Source organism: Eulemur rufifrons, chromosome 1 (assembly GCF_041146395.1).
Source record: "Eulemur rufifrons isolate Redbay chromosome 1, OSU_ERuf_1, whole genome shotgun sequence".
NCBI classification, from domain to species: domain Eukaryota; kingdom Metazoa; phylum Chordata; class Mammalia; order Primates; family Lemuridae; genus Eulemur; species Eulemur rufifrons.
In genome coordinates this window covers 5,147,876-5,170,533 of record NC_090983.1, presented here as the reverse complement: position 1 = coordinate 5,170,533, position 22,658 = coordinate 5,147,876, and the positions used below count along the sequence as shown (strand labels likewise).

At 51.4% G+C, this 22,658-nt stretch overlaps 1 protein-coding gene across 1 annotated transcript in view; it reads left to right on the top strand.

The window, feature by feature from the left end:
- Nucleotides 1-767: 767 nt before the first annotated feature.
- SH3BP4 (SH3 domain binding protein 4) overlaps nucleotides 768-22,658 on the top strand; it is an 83,850-nt gene continuing 61,959 nt past the window's right edge. Inside the window, exon 1 of the mRNA XM_069465767.1 lies at nucleotides 768-874. The gene's annotated coding sequence lies outside the window, so the exon portion shown is untranslated. The remainder of the gene's footprint in view (nucleotides 875-22,658) is intronic.

Below are 22,658 nucleotides of genomic sequence, written 5' to 3'. Positions count from 1 at the left end.
TTCATTCACTGGGCATTTATTGAGCGCTTACTACGTACCAGACACGCATAGGCACTGGGGACCCAGGGTACACAGGACAGACGAAGCGCGCAAGATTCTGACTGGTGCATTCAACTCGCATTCCGCTTAGCAAAGGGCTCTCCTCCCTTTGTGACCTTCCGCATGACTGCCTTTTGTCCTGCTTCTACTTTTTAACTTCTGGCTTGTCCCCACGGCCTCGCACCCCCTCCCTCCCGCCGCCTGGCAGGTGCGTGGTAATAAGGAGCCTCGGGAGGAGGAGCGGCCCTCCGCGCCCGGCCAACCCCCGCTCACCCGCCAAACCGCCCGGGGGCCTCGCCGGGTTCCCGGCCAAGGGGTGGGAGGACTGGCGTGCGGGGGGCACCGCAGCGCGGCCTGCACCGGATCCACTAGGGACCTGGGACCAAGAGCCAGCCACGCCGGGCGGGCCGGATCCCGCTAGCCCGGCCGGCGCCGCGAGGAGGAGGAGCGGGAAGAGGAGGAGGCGCGGGAGCTGGATCCCTGCCGGGCCGGGAGATGCGGCGCCGCCACCCTCTCCCCTGGCCGCCCCTGCCCGGCCCCGCCCCGCCGGCCTCGCCCCGCTCTGCGCGGGGGACCACCCTCCGCCCGCGCCTCTGCCGGTCCCGCCTCCAGCAGTCTCCGCGCGGGACCCGCCCCGCCGCCCGGCCCCGCCCCGCGCGGGACCACCCTCCGCCGGCGAGGCGGGCGCCGAGCGCTCCGGGCACTCTCGGCGGTGCCGGCTCCTAGCCGTCACCGCGGCGGCGATTCCCGCGAAGCAGCGCGCGCCCCCGGCTGGGCCGAGCCGCCGGACGGAGAGCGGAGCCGCGGGAGCCCGCGGGGACGCCATGCGAGCCAGGTAGGCGGGCGGCGGCGCGACCCGATCCCCTGCGGCCCCGGCCCCGCCGCCTTGCTCGGTGGGTCGATCCCCCGCCGCCCGAGTTCGGGGCCGTGGGGGTACCTGGGCGCGGCTGGCGCGGGGCGGTTTCGGGGAAGCCTCACGCGCCCCTCACCATTCCCCCGGGCGCGCGGGGCTCCCCGGGGCTGGAGGGCGGGGGCTAGGGTTCCGGGCGCCGGGCTGCTCTCGGAGCCCCTCGCGTGCTCTCGGGCCGAGACCCCCACTCCGGGCAGGCGGCTGGGTGGCCCCCCGGGCAACCAGGCGCATCCTCGGGGAGCGAATGGGGGTCGCGATCGGCCCGCGGGGCCGTGGGGGCGCCCCCGCGCGCGTCTTTGGAGAGAGGGAAAGGGCGCGTGGTTCCCGGTTAAACTTGTTGGTGACAATGCATATTTCAACTTCTTCGAAGATCCCTCGTTTAAGGATGGAATTGAAAACTCCGGTTTCTGTCTCGGCGTTCGGGTGCCCAGGCTGCCGCGAGGTGACAGCGCCGGCGGCCGGCGGGTGGGGACGGGCTGGGGTGGAGGCACGGTGTTCTAGGCGACGTTCATTCGGCGGCCCGCGTCGCGGTGCCGCGGGCGTCCGGCGGGGTCCCAGCCCTGGGTCCCGCGGCTCCGGGCCCAGGCTGGCCGTGCAACCGGGCGCAGGCGGCGCTGGCCCTTCCCGGTGCGGGGCGCCCGGGACGTGCCGCGAGGCGCTCGAAGTGGAAGAGGCTTGTGGAACACACGGATCAATGTGATTGAAAAGGGATACTGTACTGGGTTTTGTTCCTGCCTATTCATTCCAAGCTAGTGCAGCCGATTGGTACTGTATAATTTATCAGTGATAATAGTAAAGTTCGCATAACTTTTGTTCCGATTACAAAAACAATGCATGCTCAGAGCAGAAAGTGTGGAAATAGGAGTATAAACAGCAAGACAGAAACCATCCCAGATCCCACATTTCCTGCCAGCCTTGTCGTAGCCTTGCATATGGAATCATTAAGTTAGAGCTGGAGCCCTCTTGCCCCAACCAGAGTCATTCCTTTATGCCGCCCTCCCCTCCCCACCCTGCCAAAGTTTGGGTTTTTGTCCTGGCTCCCTACCCAGTTCCCTTTCCATGGGCTGGGGCTCTCCATGAGGTCTGTGGCCCAGAGGGAGCCGCACCTCCTTATGTGGTTTTGGTTCCTTGCCTTGTAAACATGAAGGTAATGATTCTCAATCTGCTTCCCGGGCCACCGTAAAAATTAATGGGTGGTTTCCAGAGCGTTTGACATCCGTGGATGGACAGCGGCTGTACTTTAGGGTGCTGGGGAGCATTTTGCTGGTCCACGTTGCTGTGGTCATCCAGTACAACAGGGTACCTCTGACCTGGCCATCCTGCCCAGGAAACAGACTCCAGGAACGTACAGTGGAGCTTGAAGGAGAATATTCCTGGTTCCCTGCTCAGCGCGGCCTGGTCCAGGCCAAATCCCTCAACGTGGGGAGCTTGGAGGGACCTGGCACTCTGAAACCCCTCTCCCCAACCTCTGCTTTCTGCACTTGGGGGATTTCCTCAAGTAAGGGGGCATTATCAAGGCGGGCCCCGGGTTGCACACTGCCCGATGCTTGCATGTCTGGAATGCTGAGGCCGTGCTGATCTGGGAGGGAACAGTTAGTTCTGGGAGGACACTTGAAGTGAACAAAACAGGCTTCCTAGGGATTTGTTTTATGCTCACTTGTTTATTAAATGAACAATGACCAGCTGCCTGAAAGGCTTCTGTGAGCTTTAATTTTTTTTCCTGTTGTCCCAGGAGTTAGGCACTGCACTTCAGTGACCTTGTAAAACAATTAATGGGGACCCATACCATTTGTTAATTCCAGGTACCACAAGCCCAAGTGGGGAGAGGTGCCTCACAGGTTGCCTTTTGTCCCTGAGCAGCCCCCTCCCCCAAGCCACCAGGGTGGAAGATCCTCTTTCTGTAACAGGTCTCCTGGGCTCCACCAGTTGTCCTTTGATAGTTTCATTTTTAATTGTGGCTCCCACCAACACTTTGGTCTGACCAAGGTCTTGCTGCAAATCACAGCTCAGACAGGGGGTTTGGAAAGACCTAGAATGTGGGGGGATGAATTGCTGATAAAGTGTCCTTAACTGGTAGCATCTGTCTGTTCTTACATTGTGCTCTTCATTTTCTCAGTGGAGGGAGGAAGGGAGAGTCTTCCTGGATTTTCTCCTTTGCTGTTGTTTGCTCTTTGGGCAGCCTGGAATTATTTCCCTCTGGGCTGTTTGAATAGACTTTCTTCTTATTCTAATGCTGGTCTCTAGCATGATAAGATATGCAAATGAAGAATTCGGGTTTAGCCCTTGGATCCTGAGTGGTGCTTGCTCCTGCTTTTAAATCCTCTTGGCTTCCCTGAAGTTTTGTGAGAGGTGTGTGTGCTCTCTTTTCCTGGGGAGCGTCTTACTGGAGCCCTGGGCCCAAACAAAGCTGGGAGCCACTGAGTGCAGCCCTGCTGACCTCTTCCCTGGCTGTGGGCAAGCCTCCCTAGCTCCCTGTTTGGGGTGTCAGCCTTGTTTTGACCAAGTAGAAGCTGCTGTTTTGCGAGTGGCCAGCCAGGTGGGTTTCCCTTGGCTTTGTTATTTTCAAACTGGACACCTGAATTGGGCTGTGTTGTGATCTTTCTTCTGAGAACTGGAGTCAGGCCCCTGCGACCTTTCCCAAGGCCCTGGAGATGGGCAGCAGGACTTCTTTGTCTGAGGTCACTGCCTGACAGCCAGGAATCAGGAAAGGTCACTGGCCCGCTTAGCTCCAGGCAGGGAGGGGCATCCAGTGTTTACACTCAGCTTTTAGGGAGCTGGGCTGGGTCTCTGGGCTCCCCAGCTGTTTGCGCAATGGAAGCCCCACATTCTGCCACCACCCTGTGGAGGGGTGACAGGAAAATAATTCACCAAGCCCCAAAACACCCAGAGAACAATCCAGCTATTTTATTCCATGTTCTCCAGGAAGCCTAAACCAGCCACTCCGTGGGCCCCGAGGGCATCCGCCTGTTACATAACTCACCACCTGATGCCATCATGACCAGCTCTAAGGGGAAGAGTGTCAATAATCAGTCTTCAGAAGGGGAGGGAATGTAGAATAAAGGGTACATGTGGTGTGTTTTAAGGTGTGAAGGGTGAAATTCCTTTTAGAACATCCGCAGCTACCCATCTGCCAGGTGAACGGTGCCTCCTTGAATCATCAGTTAGCATATGGATTTGAGGGAGGAGGATGGTGTACTGAGTTTCTCTAATTTAGCTGGTGATTTGGGGCATTTTAAGGGCTGAAAATAGTTATCAACATACCAGGCCCTGTGTGCATACTTTTTGAATCCTCACAAAAACTACAAAGGGTTTCATTTTACAGGGAAGCTACAAGAATTTAAGTAACTCCTCCAATCTAATAGTTTAATGAGTGCTTGAGTTTGGATTTGAACCTGGATCTGTCCAGAGCTCTTAATCACATCTCCCAGTGCGCTGAAGTTAAAGAAATAAGCAGCTCTCAGTCACACATTTTGGGAGCATTAAGACACAGGCATGAAAATAGCAGGGTGCCAGCCTCCCTTACATAATTATAAAATAGCTTGTACTCTGAAGGTGATGAAATCTTTAAAACTTGTGAAACCTTCTCAGCCTAAATGGAAGGCAGCCAGTTTGCACTTGGGTTCCTGAAGCCGCTCACCCTGTCCTCAGGGTAAAGCTTGATTTATTTGGAAGATTATGATTTTGAAGACAGGATCTGCTATGAAGACTGTCCTTGTCCCAAGGAAAGGGTATTTTGGGCAAATGAGGTCACTAAAGTAAGATTATAGGAAGGCTGTTAAGTAAATGTATAAGGGTTCTACCTTCCTCTTCACAATCAAATAAATGACTTACTAATGAGATTATTCTTATCTGCACAATACAAGCCTGTCTCAGGGGAACTCTATTTGCTGAGACCTGTTAGCCCAACTCTTCTGAACTGATTGAAAAGAACACTTTCTTTGAAAGGATTTCATGGTTCCCAGTTCTTATTAAATCTCGGCACCCCCCCCATCCCCCTTCTTGACTGAGAAAACCCTGCCCCATTCTTTTTAGCCTCTCCAATGCAGGAGTTCCCTGAGCTAGTAGTGTGCTGGTACACCTGCTCTCTGAGGAAAAAGCAGAGCCTAGATTGTAGTATCTGCCAATTTCTGCGGTGTAAACACTCCCACCATGGCTGATTTCAAACTACCAGTTTGGGCTGGCAGCATTACTAAATATTTAACAATCTGTGAGCCAATAAGAACTAGCGCCAGCTCACCTTTGGTTGCGCTGACCCCGCCAACCCAGCCCCCTTACAGAATGGATGAAATAGTTGCCCACTACTTCTGCTTGGACCACGTCTGTCTAGGAGCAGTGCTGAAAACAGATTTGGACATCATTGAGTAACCTTATTTGGCCAGCAAGAGTAGACTATTTCAAAACTCACACTACATATTAAAATCATATGGGAGCTTAAAAAACAAAAACAAACAAACAAACAAACAAATAAAACCACCCATAAACTTTCCAGGCCTGTCCCTCAGTTGAATCAGAATCTCTGGGTGTGGGGGCCCAGACATCTGTAGGTTTCAAAAACTCCCCAGGTGATTCTGATACACATCCAGGTTGGTCACATGGATACAGGGATGAGTTTGTGTAAGAAGAGACTTGGGGAGGCAGCTTGGGGCTGGGCATGGCAGACCCTGTATTTGAGGCCAAGAAGGTGAGACTTTTCCTTTGTAGAGCAAAGGAATGTTTTTGCACAGAACGTTCTGGGCATGTGAGGAAGTCCCAGACTCCCCGGGAAAGGCAAGCAATGTCCGTCTTCCCAGCGGGCAGTGTCCATCTTCCTCCAGTGGCCATTTTCCTCTGCAGATGGATGGTGGTCACTTAGCTTGCTTTGCTCTGGTTGCTTCTCTGATCTAGAAAGAAGGGTCTTCGTGGAAGGAAGGTGGGACAGGATGAAGCCAGGCAGGTGGGTGAGTGTGATGAACCGCTCTCTGATGTTAAAGCAGAGGGTGGGAGTCCTGAGGGGCTTCCCAGGACCACCCAAGTGAAGAAAAGGGAAACCTTACTGCTCAGTGACCATGGCTGAGGGTTGGGTGCACACATAAGCTGATTATTTTTTTCTCCATTATAATTAGCAGTAAAATTATTTTAAAATGTGAGAGCTTCCTTTGGAAGCAGTAAGCATATGGGAGGGAGCATCGTTCAATCTCAGAGCCAGTCCTGGTTGGCAGGTCTGGGGCTAGGGAGAGGCAAGGGAGGGCCCCGGAGGCAGGATTGAAGGAGGTGCTGGCTCTCAGCTCTCAGGGTTGTCCCGTGCAGGGTCTGCCCTGCTGGCCAGAGAGGGGCCAATTGTGAAAGGGCAGGCCTGAGCTCACGTCCTTAGAGTTGAGCCACGAGTGTGGAAGAGCTTACAGTGGGGGTCCGGTGTGAAGAGCAGGGCTGTGATCACGCCTCTGGGTCACCCCGTGATGGGGCAGGAAGCTAAGGGGAACAGTGATGGCACAGGTGGAGATGGAGGAACCAAGTACTGTTCTTGTCCCTGAGGCCCAGGAGGAGGGAGTTGGGGGTGGGCGACGGGATGGAGAGCCCGAAGCACTGACAGTTCTGGGGAGGGAGTGCACAGAGAGATTAAGAACTGTAGGACTGGAGGCCTCTGGGTTTGGCTTATAAGAACCATCTAATTGGGGTAGCAGGGAAATGTCTAGAAGAAATAGGAACACAGAGCGGAGGCCACTCAGAAGAATGTTAGTGACAAAAGAAATAGGACTGTGATGTGAGGATGGCTGGGGTGAGCAGGGGCTGAGGAATTCCTCTGGGGGTGCCCCTGCCTTGGGGAGTGGCCTCGGGTACTGGGAGGAAGGGATGGGTGTGAGTATCGGATCAGCAGGAGCAGTTGGTTAAAGCAACTTCCCCAAATGCCTGTTCAGGTTGTGCATCTGCAGCTTTTCCCACTAGCCTTTGTGGAGGGCTGGCTGGGGGACCCATTTGTACTGAGGCCCCAGTTCATGGGACTCACTTGCCCTTCCAGGCCCAATTGGGGTTCACGGCTCAGACAAACTCCTGGCTCCCAGAGGCCAGCAGCTAGCCCTGCACCATGTGTCTCCTCTGTCCAGGTGTCCTCACATGTCTCTTGTTCCACTCAGCAGGGCACTGCTTGGGGACAGTTTGCATTTTATTATCTCTGCATCCTTGTGCCCTTGGAGACAACATGCCCCATGAACTGGCAGAGAGAAAGGCTGGCCAAGGCAAAAACTTAGGGTGGTGGCTTCATATAACCATATAGTGACAACTCTAATATTCTCTCCTTAGACATCTTGGCCGTTTAAAACTTATAATATATGGCAGAAGTAATTTCTGGCCTTAAGAATCTGGCCTATGCATAATAGTCAGCTTACTTATAAATACTGTCCAGTGGACATCCCCATAGTTCTCTGCAGTTTAATTTCTAAATCAGGTAGGCTTACCTTGCCTGTGTTTACCCATGTTACACTATTGCCCTTTGCAAAAGGATTTGAATTTTTAATAGCTTTAGGATACAAAGAGGTAAATGGAATATCTTGAAAAATGCATGTACATTTAAACATTTTTAAATCACTCTGAGAAATCATAGCCTTGATTGACAAGTGACATCAAATACTTACGTGTGTCCCATGCATAAATGGAAAACAAAGGCACCATGTTCAAATCTAAATGGAAATGATACTTGGAGCTGATGTAATATTTGTAAATAACTCATGTAGAACACTGGGCCCAGGGCTTGTGCCCTGGTGCAGCTCCGTAGCTGGTCTGGAAGGTGGTGATAGGTTAAAAACACAGTGTGGTTCTTCCTGCTGTGGTCTGGCCTCACTTTTACTCCTCCTTATCCCTGTCCCAAACATCCCCTGAAAAAGTTGCGTTTTTATCTTTGTCTTGTGCTTCCAGAAATCAGGATTTAAGGTGCTTACAAGAAGAACTCTCTCTTACAGTCTTGTACTGATGGGCCGCCATTGGATATTTCACCTTGATAGTGTAGGAGTAGGAAGCCAACAACATTTCACATTTTGGTCCCATTTCAGGCCCGTGTCAGAGGGTGATGACTCTGGGTGATGGCAGGAGATCAGCCACTGGCTAGTCATCAAACGGAATCTCAGGTTTTAACTTAGTGCACATTTTTTGCTTATACATGTATTTCATTAGAACCACCTGTGATTTCAGAACTGTTCCATGGGGGGAAGTGAACTTCACTGTTTGGGGACACACGCACACACCACACTTGCAACGCTCAGTTGCGGTTTTTAACATTGGGCTTTTTCTGTGGTTTCAGATTCTCCCTGTATTTGTTGAGCTTTCCCTCCCTGTCAGGCACAGTGACACGTGTGGAAATAGCTGTTTCTTTACAGTCAGTCAAATATGAAACAGTCCGATTTGCACAAGTGAAAGTCATTGTATGGAAGAAAATCCTTAGTGAGAATTTAGTGACTGAGCATCAATCTGTCACCATCTATTACGTTTTTCTAACATTTTGCTTTTTGTACCCAAGCCATTGTCGGGGAACAGCAGCTGAAGTGACATTTTCACAGAGTGGAATGTGAGCAGTTCCTTCTTCCAGGGTCTTCTCACCTGGCTCTTTGTTGGGACCAGTTGCATTCTCGGCAGATCGCAGTGGGAAAGAACACACCTGTCTGTGTCCAAATCTTTGGCTTCTCTTTACTTCCTGTTTTGACCTTGGGCACATTTTTGGACTTCTTTGAGGCTTAGCCTTCTGACCTGCAACATGGTGATCATAGTACTTACCTCCCGGAGCTGGGAGGTTTAAATGAGGTCACATAAAGTGCCAGCGCATGGTTAGCTGCGCATCTGGCTGCCTTGTACCTGTGTTGGTTTGGGACCACACTTATCAGCATGGCGTTCTTCATGACTTGTGGCCTTTTCTGAGGCTTGTGTGCATGTAGTGTAGTTCATTCTTAAATATTGAGTAAATGGAGAGTTGTGATGTTCCACCATCTGAATTGAACGGAGTGTAGGAGTTTGAGACTTTTAGGTGTTCAAGTTGACCTTTAGAAAGCACGCCAGTGTGGACTAGGGGCATGATGCCATCCTAGGTGTCCAGGTAAGGTTTAGGGCCTGTAGTGCTGACTTAGCCCCGATCCTCAAGGGCTTGGAGGGGGAAGGGGAGGAGGAGGTGTGTGATGAGACCCAGTCCCCAGACCTGGGGTCCAGTGTGGCTGTGGACAGTAGTGTAGAAGGAATATGAAACAGCCTGATTTGTACAACTGGAAATCGTTTTATCAAAGAAAATCCTTGGTGAGAATTTAGTGACAAAGCAGCGATCATGTTCATCTAAAATATTGTTTTTTTGTACCTTTATTTGTATCTGTGCCTTTATTTGTAAGAGGTCCTTACCTGCCCTTGGGGGAAGTGGGAGGTGGGGAGGAGGTGAGAAGCATCTTTTGTTCAGTATAAGTACTTTATAGATAAATGTGTTGTTTTGGGAATAGTTCCTTGTGAGTTTTCTTCTTCTCTTTAAAAAAAAAAAAACCCTTTCTCAAGTTTTTGTTTATTACCCAATTAATTACATATTCCTTTTAGAAACACTAGAAAATGTAAAAGGAGAAAAAAAATTCACATCAATGGAATTCTACCAGTCATAACCACTGTGGACGTGTGTGTGTGTGTGTGTGTGTGTGTCTTTCAGATGTGTTCACATGTAAACATAGAGCTTCCAAACAAAAACAGGATAATACAGTGAGGACTTCACTGTGCACCTGGCATATAGTAATTTTTCAATAAGTATTTGTCAAATACTGTGTTTTCTTAAAACAGCTTTTTATCCGAAATTGTTGGTATTTTCAGATCAATAACTACAGGTTTGCACCCTTACTTTTAATGTCAGATTTGCATAGGTGTGGGCCCTGTTTATTTAACAAGTGCTTGTGCGCAGATAGTTCCCAGTTATTCTGAAATTATAAACATCACTGCGGTGAATATCGCTGGTACATACGTCTTTCAATACATGTTAAGTTCCTCCGTGGAATGACTTTTATTGTGCTTAAAATCTGTGAAGAACTTCTAGTTATATTAATTGTTGGGTGAATGTATGATCACTACTCAGAAAAGCAGCTCAAAAGGGAATGACATTGGGAAGAGTTTCTAAGTGTGTTGCCTGAAACTTGTGAGATTTAAGTCAGCCTTACTCGCTGCCACCCATTTTGGGGCGTTGATTTCTGTTTGTCCAGATCCTAATGTGCTTTCATTTTGAGCCTTCGGGGTGGGAGATGGGGTGAAAAGGAACGGGCTCATCCATTAACGGCACACTTCAATTCTAGGACGGCACGTCCACGCCAGCTCCGGAAACATTAGCACGTGGGGGAACCGTGTGTCCCAGAACCCAAGAGGTGTTTCTGCGGGAGGCCTTCAGGGCCCACTCCCCTTAGAAGGGGACGAATGATAATTTCCATGTGTTTGGCTTCTGGAACTTCTCCAGGGTCATGTCATCAAGGTTGATTTGTGGGGCCTGTGTCCCTTGGTCAGCTGTGACAAGATGGGCTGCTTGGGGCTGGCACCCGGTCAAAGCACAGACTTGGTTGTCAGGACCAAGGGGAGAGAGTTCCTCATGCCGTCTGCTGACGCTAAGGCAGTGATTTTGATCTCCAGCTGTGGTCTGTGTCACAGCCCTTCTTCATCCTGGCAAGAGAGGAAAACTAATTCACGGACGGAATGGGTTTTGGCCGGTCGCCTGAGCGTGGTTTTGCAGAGGGGCCTGGCTGCCTCTCTGGTCTTGGCACTGCAGTGTCTGTGAGTCATCCACCTCACGGTAACATGAGGCAGCACTTTTGGGGCCTTGTGAAACCCCAGCAAGGCAAGTAAGGGACTGCCGGCATCCCCAAAACACCCGGGTGCTGCCTGGAAGCAGGTGCGGCTCATGAGTTCTGGTTATTTGTTCCCAGTGCTGGGCACACTGTCGCAGAACTTGGGGGAGGAGGCCCGAGATCGTGTCTGAGAGCTGACTTGTTTGTGACCCTCTGGGACCTTGTCCTGGCCCTCTTCCCATCTTCCTATTAACTCTTGTTTAACCTTAATTCATTTGTTCTCTGACGCACAACTGAGCCCCACTGTGTGCCAGGTGGAGGGGATGGGACGCCACCAGGGAGTTTGACAAGGGGAATTCAGGGGTCCCGAGGTTGTATGGGGATCAAGACAGGCTCCCCAAAGAAGCCCACTAAGCAGGAGGAGCAAGTCAGGAACTGTGTGGGTGCCTGTGGGGGCGGTGGCTGGGTAAGTCCAAGGAACCAAAAGAGGGACACAGTGAAAACTTCCTGGGAGCACCTGGGTGGGAAGCCAGGGGCAGGTGGCTGGATGGGACCAGTCCTTCTGGGCTTCCATCAGCTTTGAACTTTCATCTAAGGGCCCTGGGAAGACTTGATTAGATGTGTGAGCATGACTTGAAAGAGGCCAGGAAGGTGACCCATCCAGGAGGGTGACCCAGCCAGGGAGGTGACCTGGCACGCCACGTATTGCCCTGGATCCCATGCTCACAGCCTGGCACCCCTGTGGCTGAGCTGGGCTCCCTGCGCAGTGCTCCCTTGTATGACCCACACGTGATCCCTCTGGGCCTATTACGAGGTTCTTATAAAATCATTTCCTAGTTAAATGACTGCCCTGTACAGTTTGTAAAAGTTACTTCTATTACCCAAAAGGACACTTGAGAAACTAAGCCAACAGTTGGATAATTAAAGGAGTCACAGCATGTTTATATTCCAGAAAGAAAAATATTGAAGAAGTGGAGATTCTCCAGCTAAAACCACATCAGGGGCATCCAGTGAGAGGCCCAGCATCAGAGCACCCTGCTCTGGTCAGCTGAACCCCTAACCTTGGAACGTGGCTGTCCCCCTTGGGGGAGGTCAGCAGTCAGGGTGTGCCCTGGCTTTAATTATCAGTTCCTGTCTCCTTCTGAAACCACCTTCTCTGCGCCCCACCGAGCTGGCCAGAAGTTGCAGCTTACCTGCCATCCAGAGAGATTTCTGTGTTTAACCCACATTAAACTGGCTAATCCTGTCTCTACTACTGGGAAAACTTGAATACAACCTGCTGCTGCAATGGGAAAACCAGCTGTCCTCAGCATGCTCCAAGTAAAACCATTATTTTTTCAAGGTTAAAAGAAATAGTGAAAAGCTGGAAAATGATGTCATGAGCACCAGTTTTTTTTGTCATTATTGAAATTGTCTGGAAATTTGCTGCTTGCTTAGTCGGGAGTCTGATCACTATTCTGGGAAGAAGAGGGGCTTATTTTGACGAGCAGGGAAGTGGGAGCCTAGCGGCGATTCCCACGGTGCAGGCCGTGTTGGAGGGCAGTGACCGGTGAGTACCAGACTCGGGACAGAGTTACTGCGCAGCAGGTGACTGTCAGTCAGGCATTTGGGGGAAAACTTGCCCGTGTGTGACTTTGCATATGTCAGGTTGTTTGTGGTTGTCCTTTGCCTTCAGACTGGGCTGCTGGGAATTGCAAATGGGCAGCTGGGTAGAGCTTTGCAAATAGGGCCGGGAAGGGAATGTACAAAAATAACAGTCATTGTTCGGGTTGAGATTTGGCAGGTGAGGTTCAGGATGATCATCTCCTGCCCACCCCCACCCCACCTCCTATTGTCTTTAGGGAAACAAAAAACCATAAATTTATTAAAACACTTGGGGAGAAAAAAGGAGGAAGGGAAGTGGTGGCTAATATTTGTACAGCACCTGTTTGCAGTCACTACACTAGATTCTTTCCCTTAATCCTCGGGAAAACTCAGTGCGTTAAATGGTGTTCACATTTTATGATGGTGAAACTGAAGCCGAGAGGATAATTAACATGTCTGTGGACACAGCAAGTGTCTGAAACACCAGGAAGTAAATTGTATGTAGAACTTAGGTCTGGATATTAACTGAGGGGCTTATAGATAGGGGGCTCTGGCATGTTGTTTAATGTTATGCTGACTCTATTTCATATTCAACATTTGAGGACGCCTGTGCCTTTGATACCATTTTGACTTTCTTATCATCCTTTGAATTATAAGGAAACTTCAGAAATAGTTATTTTCCTTGATTGCAAATAGCCCTGGTATCAAACTATTGTGAACATTGCCTATCTGGCAGAGAATGTATAAAAGCTCTGCTTAATTAAACCAACATTATACTTGATAATAGAAGTCTTATAAAATATCTAATCCAGCTTGGCTCACAGAGCATGTTTATGCATTCCCTCTCTCCTTCAGATTCTAGTTCAGTGTTCATTCATAACACATATGTTATGATTACACTAATAATAATAATAGTTACAGTGTCTTCAGCACTTTACCTATAAACTCTTCATCCTGTTGACATGTAGGAGGGGAGGGACTTGGGAAACTAAGGCACCACTGGGTAGAAGGGACTTGTCTGAGCCGGGAAGTGCGGAAGCCAGGGTTTCAGTCCACGCGGTTCCAGCCGTCCTACTGTTCTGCCCCACACCGGGCGCCAGGTCTCCAAACTTCAGGGCGAACAAGGTGCCTGCTGGAACCAGACCGAGGAGCATCAGGGGCGGTGCTGTGGGGAGGCAGGAAGCCTGAGGTCTCAGGTGGGATGTGAGGGTGGGTGTGTGAAAGCCAGGTGTGTAGGCAGGGGGACGAGTCCAGTCGAACATCAGGAGCCAAGGTGTAGAGGATGGGGAGAGACCCCAGCACCAAGAGGGGGTGGAGCCGGGGTTCTCGGTCTTCTCCCCATCAGCACTCTGGCACGTGGGTACCATCTTCTCTGCCTCCTCGGCAAGCTCCCCAGTGCAGTCACTAACTCTCCTTCCAGCCCTGCCACTTCTGCCCTGTCCTTGCACATCTCGACGCTCGTACCTTAGCACGATGGTATTTGTTGAAGCTGCCCTCATCGTCCTATAACCCCCATCCAGGAACCCCACATCCTCTTAGCCATCCCTCACTGGAGAGGTGTCACCGAAGCCCAGAGACCTGGTGACGCTACACCCTCCTCTGCGAGGTATGCACTGTGGCAGAGGCACGGATCCTCGCTACCGGAGTGGCAGGTGCTTTAGTGATAAACGGGCGCCCTAAGAAGCTCGCCTCAGATGGCTCCACTTTGTGGTGCTTTTCTGACTAGTCGTTGTGTGTTCCCACTGAGAGTTGATGCTGGACCGGAAGCTCCCCACCCCAAAGGCACCTGCTGGGCTTCCCGCCACCTGTGGAGACACCCACGCCTCCCCTGGCCAGGTGAGGCAGCCACTCCCAGGTCTACCTGTTGGATTGAACAGTCGGGATTGTCTATGCTGGAGCCAGGTGTTCAGGGATCAGGTCAGCTCGGTTATAGCAGTCATGACTGGTGGAGTGTTCTTTCTTCTTCGCAAAAGCCTGCACTCTACTCACAGGAGTATTTGGCAGCACCAACATCAGTAGAACCGTGGCGTGGAGGACGGAGGGGTGGTGTTCCATGATGAGGTGCCATGGAGACATGTCACCCTGTGCCCCTGTGAGTTCATAGAGCTAGATGGACCCTGGGGTATCCTTGTACCTTCTAAGGAGTGTCTAGTTTTAATGTCCTCTTTAATTCAGAGGGTTTTTTTTTTTAATTCTTTATTCCTCTTATTTTCTAGTTAACTCCTAGTATTATTGCATTGGGGCTAGGTGGTATCCTGTACAATTTTTTACTTTGGGGAGTTTATTGGCCAAGAATTACTCCCTCGGTATTTGCAAGAGCGATTGTATTTCTGTAAGACGGGGGGTTTGATGCAGATCAGTTAAATTAAGCTCCTAGCTTGTGCTCTATTTCGTGTCACGTGCCATGTGTCTTGTCTAGACTGTCAGATCTCAAGAGACGGCTTATGCTTCCCGGAATGACTCCAGACGAACAGTTGTCTTCGTATATTTCAGTTGTTCTTTCAGCATATAATTGGATGTTTTGGGTGCTTTACAGTTTTTGTCATATAAAAATCCTCTCTTGTGTGTGTAATGTTTTCGGTCGTGAATTTTACTTTCCTGATACCCTGTTATCGTCTCCCTTTCCGGGCCACTTTGTTGTAGTTTTATTTCATGAAAACAGCGTCTAAGTGATCCTTTCTGCTGGGCCACAGCCCCCCCTTTCTGGCTTTCTCATGTTTGGTGTAATAACACATTGGGTTGGTTTTATCGCTGCCCTTTTATTTGAAGACTTTGCTTTTCATGCCTTCTTGTCGAGCTTTCCTCCTTTATGATTTGGAAGTTCCGCCAACCACCGTGGCTCCAGCCACTTAGCAGTTAGCTTTCGACAAGGAAGGGAACGTTTGAGCTTATCTCAGCCCAGAGCCACCTCCTCCCTCTTCCAGTTGCAGCCACCCGGGGAGTGAGTGTTCCTTGAGGAGTTTCAGTTTTGTATTGTTGAAGCTGCCAATCTAGGTGTTTTTATGTTGTGTAGGATATCCAATTTGTTGGCTTTTTTCCCAGTGTTTTGTACATGTGGTTTTGATTTTGTGTGTTTAATGCCCTGATCTGTGGGTGGCTTCGGGGCACGGCTAGAGCCCGGGTCTCGGGCCCCCACCTCAATGACACTGCGCAGGGTCCCTTTCTCTGGAGGTGGCATGTTATTGTGTGTGCTTGTGGGTTTGGGTGGGATGGCAGTGGCCGTGAGTGGTGTGGCTGTGTCTGGGAGGCCCCCACCCTGGCTCCTGCTGCCCACGCATTCGCGTTTCACTCAGCAGACACGCGCACAGTGCCTTTAGCTCACCGGACACACTGCTGCCATGGCCTTTGCGCTTTGCGCTTTTCCGAGAACTGAAAACGCGGATCTGATCATGCCACTTCCTGGCCTGCAGACTCCTGAGGGCTTCCCGGTTTCACAGAGTGAGCCTAGGGTGCCACGTGGAGTCTGGCAGGCCGGACTGGGAGCATTTTGTCTCTAGCCTGGCCCTGTCCTGCACCCTGCGGGCCGGTGCCTAAGGTGCCTTCCTGGTCCCCTCTGTGAAGCATGTGTGCACCCCGGGCCTTCCTCCTGCTCCTCTGCCCGGCAGGACCCTCGTCCTCAGCTCTCAGGCTAAATGTCCCAGGCACACACACCCTGTACTCCCCAGTTGCTCCCCCTCCGTTCCCAAAGTGTTTCTGCCTTAGTTCTAGCTGCATTGGTCAAAACACAAAACACTTGTAAACGCGGGTGCTAAAGGACAGGCCCAGGGTGCCTGGCATTTAAGGGGCTTCTTGGCCTATCTCTAAACCTTGGCCCAGCTTCTCCTCACTCTGTGCGTCAGAATCACCCGTGAGAGTCCAAAATCTCGCACGGTTCCCTCTCCTAGAGGTTTGGTTGGCCTGGGGCCGTGGCCCCCAGCTTTTTAATTTTAAAAGCATCTTAGGTTGATTCTGTATCTGTGAGATTGCGGTTTTTCAAAACTTTGGGTGGGCTTCATTCTTTTTATTGTACGAGTAGTAATGCCTTAGTAACAGTGACAAACACTGTAGACACATAGAAAGTGAAACATGAGTCACTCCTTCACTGGAGCAGTCATTGCTCAGCCGAGCCGGCCTTGAATTCCTTAGGCTAATTCCGTCTGATGTGTCGAGTTCTGCTGATTTCTGTCGCTTATGTTTCCGCATGTTCCCAGATGGGACTCGACTCTTCTTTTCTCCTTTGTTTATCAGCTCTGGAGATGGGGATCGCTTGTTGCCTCATAAAGCAATCGGAGAGGAGGTGGCTTTTTTTTTTCTTAACTGCTTTAGAACTGTTTTGTGGGTTATCCGGCCCAAATTGAGGAGTTAGATGTGGGGATTGCTGCGGAGTATGTTACCAGACACAGATTTCTTCAGAAACTACATGAACAAAACAAAATAGGCTACTCTATGTAGCTCCCCCTTTCTATTCGTTAAAGCTTTCCATTGTGGTAAGGGGCATATGATACCAATTTGTACCATCGTCACCATCTTTAAGCAAGCAGTTCAGTCTGTTATGTCACAGAATCTCCAGAACGTTTTCGTCTTGCAAAACTGAAACTCTCTACCCATGTCCCCGTTCCCTGGCACCCTCCATCCCCTTTCTGTCTCTGTGACTTTGACCACTCCAGGGGATCATACGGAATCATGCGGCTTTTGTCTTTCTGTGACTGGTACATTCCACTTAGTGGAGTGTCGGCAAGGTTCCTCCTGCGTGGCATATGATGTTACATTTTAAGGCTGACTACTATTCCATTGTATGTTTATATCATTATTTTGTTTACCCATTCACCTGTCCAGGAACATGTGGGTTGCACCTCTTGGCTACTGTGAGTAATGTTGCTGTGAACACAAGTGTACATACGATCTCTTCCAGACCCTGCTCACAAGTCTTTTGAATATGTACCCAGAGGTGGAACTGCTGGGTCGTCTGGTAAATCTGTTTTTAATTTTTTGAGAAACCTCCCCTATCGTTTTCCATAGCAGTCTCTGCATTTTACATTTCCCCCAACAGTGTGCGAGGGTTCCAGTTTCTCCACGTCCTCACCAGCATTTGTTGCTTTCTGTGTTTCTGGAGTAGCTGTGTTGATGGGGCTGTGCGGCGATACCTCCTTGTAGTTTTGACTTGCGTCTAATGATGAGTGATGCTGAGCATATGTATGCTCGTTGTCCGGCCTCCCTTTTTAAACAGCATTTATTAACTTTGACTTTCTGTAAAGTTTTCTGCTGGGCTTTTTTCTTTATAGGTACAGAAACTACTTACAATAAAAATGAAAACTCAAGTGAATTGTTGTAGCTATCATGTGTTTTCTCTCCTTGCACATTTGCTTGGGGAGCTTACTTTGAAAAGACCACACACAAGGAGGACAGTGGGACCGAGCCTGCCTCCCAGTGTTACCTTCCCAAAGCCACCTTCAGAGCCCTGGCAATTGTTTAAAGAGTGGACCTAGTTAAAGTGTGTGGTGGTGAGCAACAAGACATAAGCATCCCTGTGCAGACCTGAAGTCTGAGACTAGACGCCTCCTGGTGACTCGAAAGCACGGCCAGTGTGTGTCATTTTGTTTGTTTATGACCAGTGCATGTGTATACAGAGAAGATTTAGGAAATACAGCCTGTAGACAAAATTTAAAATCCTCTGACTGCTTATAACTCCGTTGCTGTGAGATAAATCACACAGACGTTAGTTTTAAAATGGGGTCATTCGTGCTCAGCACTGCAGCCTGCCGCCTCCACTGGGCAGTCCCCACCCAGCTGTTCCCCATCCAGCTGCTCGCCCTCCGCGTGGGGGCGGGTGGTGTCCCCAAGGAATTGCTTTCAGTGCAGCTTTCCGACCCCTCCTTGATGGAAGGCAGCAGTTCACCTGCCCTTGTGCACACACAGTTTTAACATTTCGCTTTCAATCTTCTCTTCTAAGATTGGAATTTCAGCAGCATCTCTAAGCAAGATAGACAGCTTCACTTTGCAGAAGTAGTTCCAGCACTCTGTCCTGAAATCAAGTCACTGGGGAGTCGTTGACCGACCACCTTTTACGTGGGAGGCACCAGTCTCAAAGTGACCTACCTTTCTGGGGAAGTCGTACACGATAAACACTCTCTTGAACAGACCGTGAGTGCTTTCTCTTCACGTAGTACAGCTGCAGGCTCCCGGAAACCCCTTCTCTCCTTTCTGAAGCCTGTGTTTTTGGGGTCTGCAAGGCTGTGCTGCCGACATGGAATGTAAGCCAATCTCCAAATGCTCTTCCAGGTCTAGCAGGTCAGGGGAGAAATTTCCAGAACTCATCAGCTTCTCACCAGCCTCTGGATGAAAACTGTCATCCAGAGATACGTGGCAGTCGTGAGCTCCAGCCCATTTTGCTGCCCCTTAAGTTGCTGCATTTGGTGGAGTGGGTGGGGGTGGGGGGGGAGGCTGCCCTGTGGGCCCACTGCCCTAGAGCCAACGGGAATGCTCCGAGTCCCACTTCTGGATGTGCTGAGCCCTCTTGGAAGCCCCGGGAAGCATCTGGAATGTTTAGCTTCTGACTCGGCCGTTAAGCTATTGCCTTAGTGCTGGCCTCAGTGTATCAGTGAGATTGGGGGGCCCCGTTCCCTGGCTGCATTTTACAGTACCACCTAGACGCAGCCCACAGCCCAGGGCACTGACAAAGTTTCTTAGCTCAGAAAAAGCCAGGGATCCAATGCCAGCTTCTCCAGCTCCTCTCTGCTTCCTTCCTCCCCTCTGTGTCCTGTCTGCTCCCTGGCTGGTGTCGGTCGCAGTGGCGGTGGCAGTGGTGAGGTGCTTTTTGGCCAAGGGTGGGAGGAGGGGAAGGACTCCGAGCTAGTCAGTGCGTTCACACCAGGGTGTTGTGGTCTGTGCTTCACCATCGCAGGCCCCGCCTGCCCGTGACAAGTGGCGATTTGTAATGGGGATCATAATAAAACTCAGCCTGATCAGAGGCGCGTGTGAAGTGTGCCCAGCACACGCCTCAGTGCTGTCCCAGGAGCAGGCCGGGATCCGGCAGCAAGCAGCTGCCTCGCAACTGCCAGAGTTCCAGGAACTGGAAAGGGGAAGGTTGGCGTGGAATGGATTTCCCTGAATTAGTCTGGTGCAGGAATTGGATATTCCCTGTGGAGTCGAGCAGGTGGAGAGCTGGAGTTGGGGGCTGGGCATTTTGTTCTTGGTTGGGTTGTTATCCCACAACGGATTGGTTTCTGCCTCTGAAATGGTAACAGCAGCACAGGCCAGTGGAGGCAGCGCCCGGGGCACGGTGCTCGGCCTGGACCTGCTACTGTTCTCCCTTTTGCAGGTGGCGAAGCCAGGCCCAGGGAGGCTCGGTCACTTGCTGAGGTTGCAGTGACAGGACGTGAGCCCAGCAGTCTGGGTGCACCTAAGCAGGCTGTCCCTCCCACCCAGCGTCTGAACCCCATTGTCTACCGAGGCTTTCCTCCACTCCTCACCTGGGGAACTCATGCCTAATTCTAGAATCCTACCTGTGAGCCAGGGGCTGTAAGCCTCTTCATTCAGCATATGGGGAAACTGAGGCACGAAGCAGTTGACCCAAGCTTTGGGAGTCAAAAATCGAACAAAAGTAGCTTGACCGAGAGTATTGAATCTTAACTCCCCCTGCCCCCAGCAGCTTCTCTGCCTCTCTGCGTAAGAGGGTGTTTCTTTCCTCCGGCCTCATTCTCCTGTCTGCCATCCCATGTCCCCAAGTCCCTACAGAAACTCCCAAATGAAGGCTGACCCCAGAGCGCAGGGATCTGCAGCCAGATCCATTGCCTGGGATGATGTGTGTGGGGCTGTATCTCCTGGGCCCGGGGACCGCTGTCACCCGCAGAGCCCACATCCCCCACGAAGAGCAGCTCCTGCAGGGGCCAAGGTCCCTCCAGCACCAGCTGCCTGGCCAGACTTAAAGGGCCCAGGCAGGGCATGTAGTACCTGGGCTGTTCTAGAAATTGTCTTTTTATAAACACAGGCCACATTCACCTTTATTTATTTATTCAGTCACTCCGATTTTAAACTCGTGTTGAGCTTACAGTTAGCTGATGGTTCTCAGTAGCCAAATTAAATCCTCGTGGGGAGACGGGGCAGGGGTGAGCAAGGTGAGAAGGCCTCTCTTACTCGTGGCTGCCTGCAGTTAAGCCAGGGCCACTGCCCCTCGGACCTGGGCTGCTTGTTTCGTACTGAGTGGGCAGTGAGCAGAGAGGGAGTGCGGGGCCTGGGGAAGGGGTTGACAGAGGCTGGCCCAGGGGGCAAGGTCAGCGTCACAGCGCCAAGTCGGGTTGATGGTACGATGTGATGAGCAGGGCACATCCCCTCCGTGGTCTTCCTCTAAATGACACATAACCCCAAACTAACAGGGAGAAAAACATTAGACAAATCCCAACTGAGGGGCATCTCACAACATACCTAACCAGTCCTCCTCCAAACTGTCACGGTCGTCAAAAACAAGTGATTTCTGGGGAAATGTCAGACAAGAGGAGCCTAAAAAGATATGACAAGGAAATGTCATGTGGTATCCTGGGTGGGCTCCTGCGACAGAAAAAAAGACCTTGGGAGAAACTAAGGGGATGTGAATAAAGAATGGGCTTTATTCTTTGATAACAACTTGGTGACGTCAGTTCTGACAAATGTACCATGCTCATGTAAGATGCTCATGGGAACCTGGGCCTGGCCCATTGTGCTCCTGTCTGCCTTGTGTGGTGTGACCACGGCTGGTGTCCGGATCCCAGTGCCTCGGGCGACACGCAGCACCCCTGCCAGGGAGGAGCGCTGGGTCCCACACCCTGGCCAGCACCCGCCCTTCTCTACCAGGCCTCGCTCGGTGGACCCCGTGTTGGGGCTGAGCGCCCTCTGGTCCTGTCTCTCTTCCCCGGTGTGTTCTTTGTCCTTCCTGGCCATTTAGAGATGAGCCACTCTCCTGGCCTGTGAGGAGCTTCTAAACAGACACGGATCGGATTGTCTTTTTGCCGAGTGAACCTGAGAAACGGGCGGAGCGGCGGGGACAATGGTACATTATTAAACTGCTCTGAAATTCAGAGCCCAGAGCAACAGGCTTTGGAGCGACTGGCAGGTGTCGGACCGGGGCCGAGGCCCCCACTAATCCCGTTAGCGGCTTAGGGCTGACAGATGGAAAAAGGATGAGAGATTGTCTCTTCTCCAAGGATGGCCGATTAGAGCATGTACGAATATTCACCGCCACACCGAGGTTCCTGCTCTGTCGGATGTTTTCTGCTTATGCAATTAGTCAGTGCTCAGAGAGCGAGCCCCGCTCAAGGGAAGCAACTAAACACGCATGTGCCCGTGCACACACAGGGTCCCTGCACTTGCCTTTCTGACCTCAGGGGAGAAGGGTGTCACCAGGGTTTTGCCCTTCTGCTGCCCGTGGCAACTCCGTGTCTCCCGGATGGTCTGTTTATATTTTGGCATTTCCTCATCCCATCTGGTGAACGGTTACATTTATTCATTGATTCATTCGACAAGTATCTGGCAGCCTGTACGGCGGTGAGTGGGTGCCTGAGGGCTGGGTGAAAATGCAGGGTCCCTGCCACTGCTGTCCCTGCAGAGCTAGGTGTCCCTTCCCTGCCCCGCTGGCCGTCCGTCCAGCACTCTGTGCTCGCTGACCGGTGCAGTGAACTCTGGCTGGGCTCCTTCCTTGCTGCAGGCAGCATGTCTCTCCTTTAAGCCTGCGTAGAAAGTTCTTTCGTCCGGGCAGCATTGGCATGATTGAATCACTGCCGTAGCCAAACAGGATGTGGTTCTGGGCGACTCCCAACTTCCAGCAATCGATTGTTGTTGTTTTCGGCGGCCTCGAGAGGGACAGACCCCCCAACAATAGGGTGCTTCAAGGTCCCGGAGGGGAGCCCTGCCCCAGTGAAGAGAGACCGGCCTGTGTTGGAAGCTGAAGGGCGGAGGTGGGGCGAGCTCCCGGAGCGAGCCCGGAGGAACAAGCTGAACCTCTCGGAGGAAAATCTTTAGCACCAGGTAAGGCTGGAGGCCTTTGAATTCAGTTTGGCAAGGAGGGAGAGGAGGGTTTCTGGGTGGTGGCCCTGCTTCTGGGTCGGAGCTGGTCTGTTCCTTTGCAAGGTGAGGCGTGCAGGAGGCGGGGATGCCCCAGAGGAGTCCCACAGGGGGCAGAGCACCGTCGTCACTTCCACGGGGTGCCATGGGGCCAAGCTGTGTGGTCCCTAAACTTTGAGTAGATACAAATAATATCTGAAAATATTTGGGGATGATTTAAGAATCACAGAAACAACAGACATTTGTACAGACTTGTGTAGCCACAACCCAGGCCAGGAAACGGGACGTCACCCTTAGTGTTGACATTCACTGTACTCCTCCAAGCTCAGCTTGTTCTTGTCTAATGTGTTTATCTAATA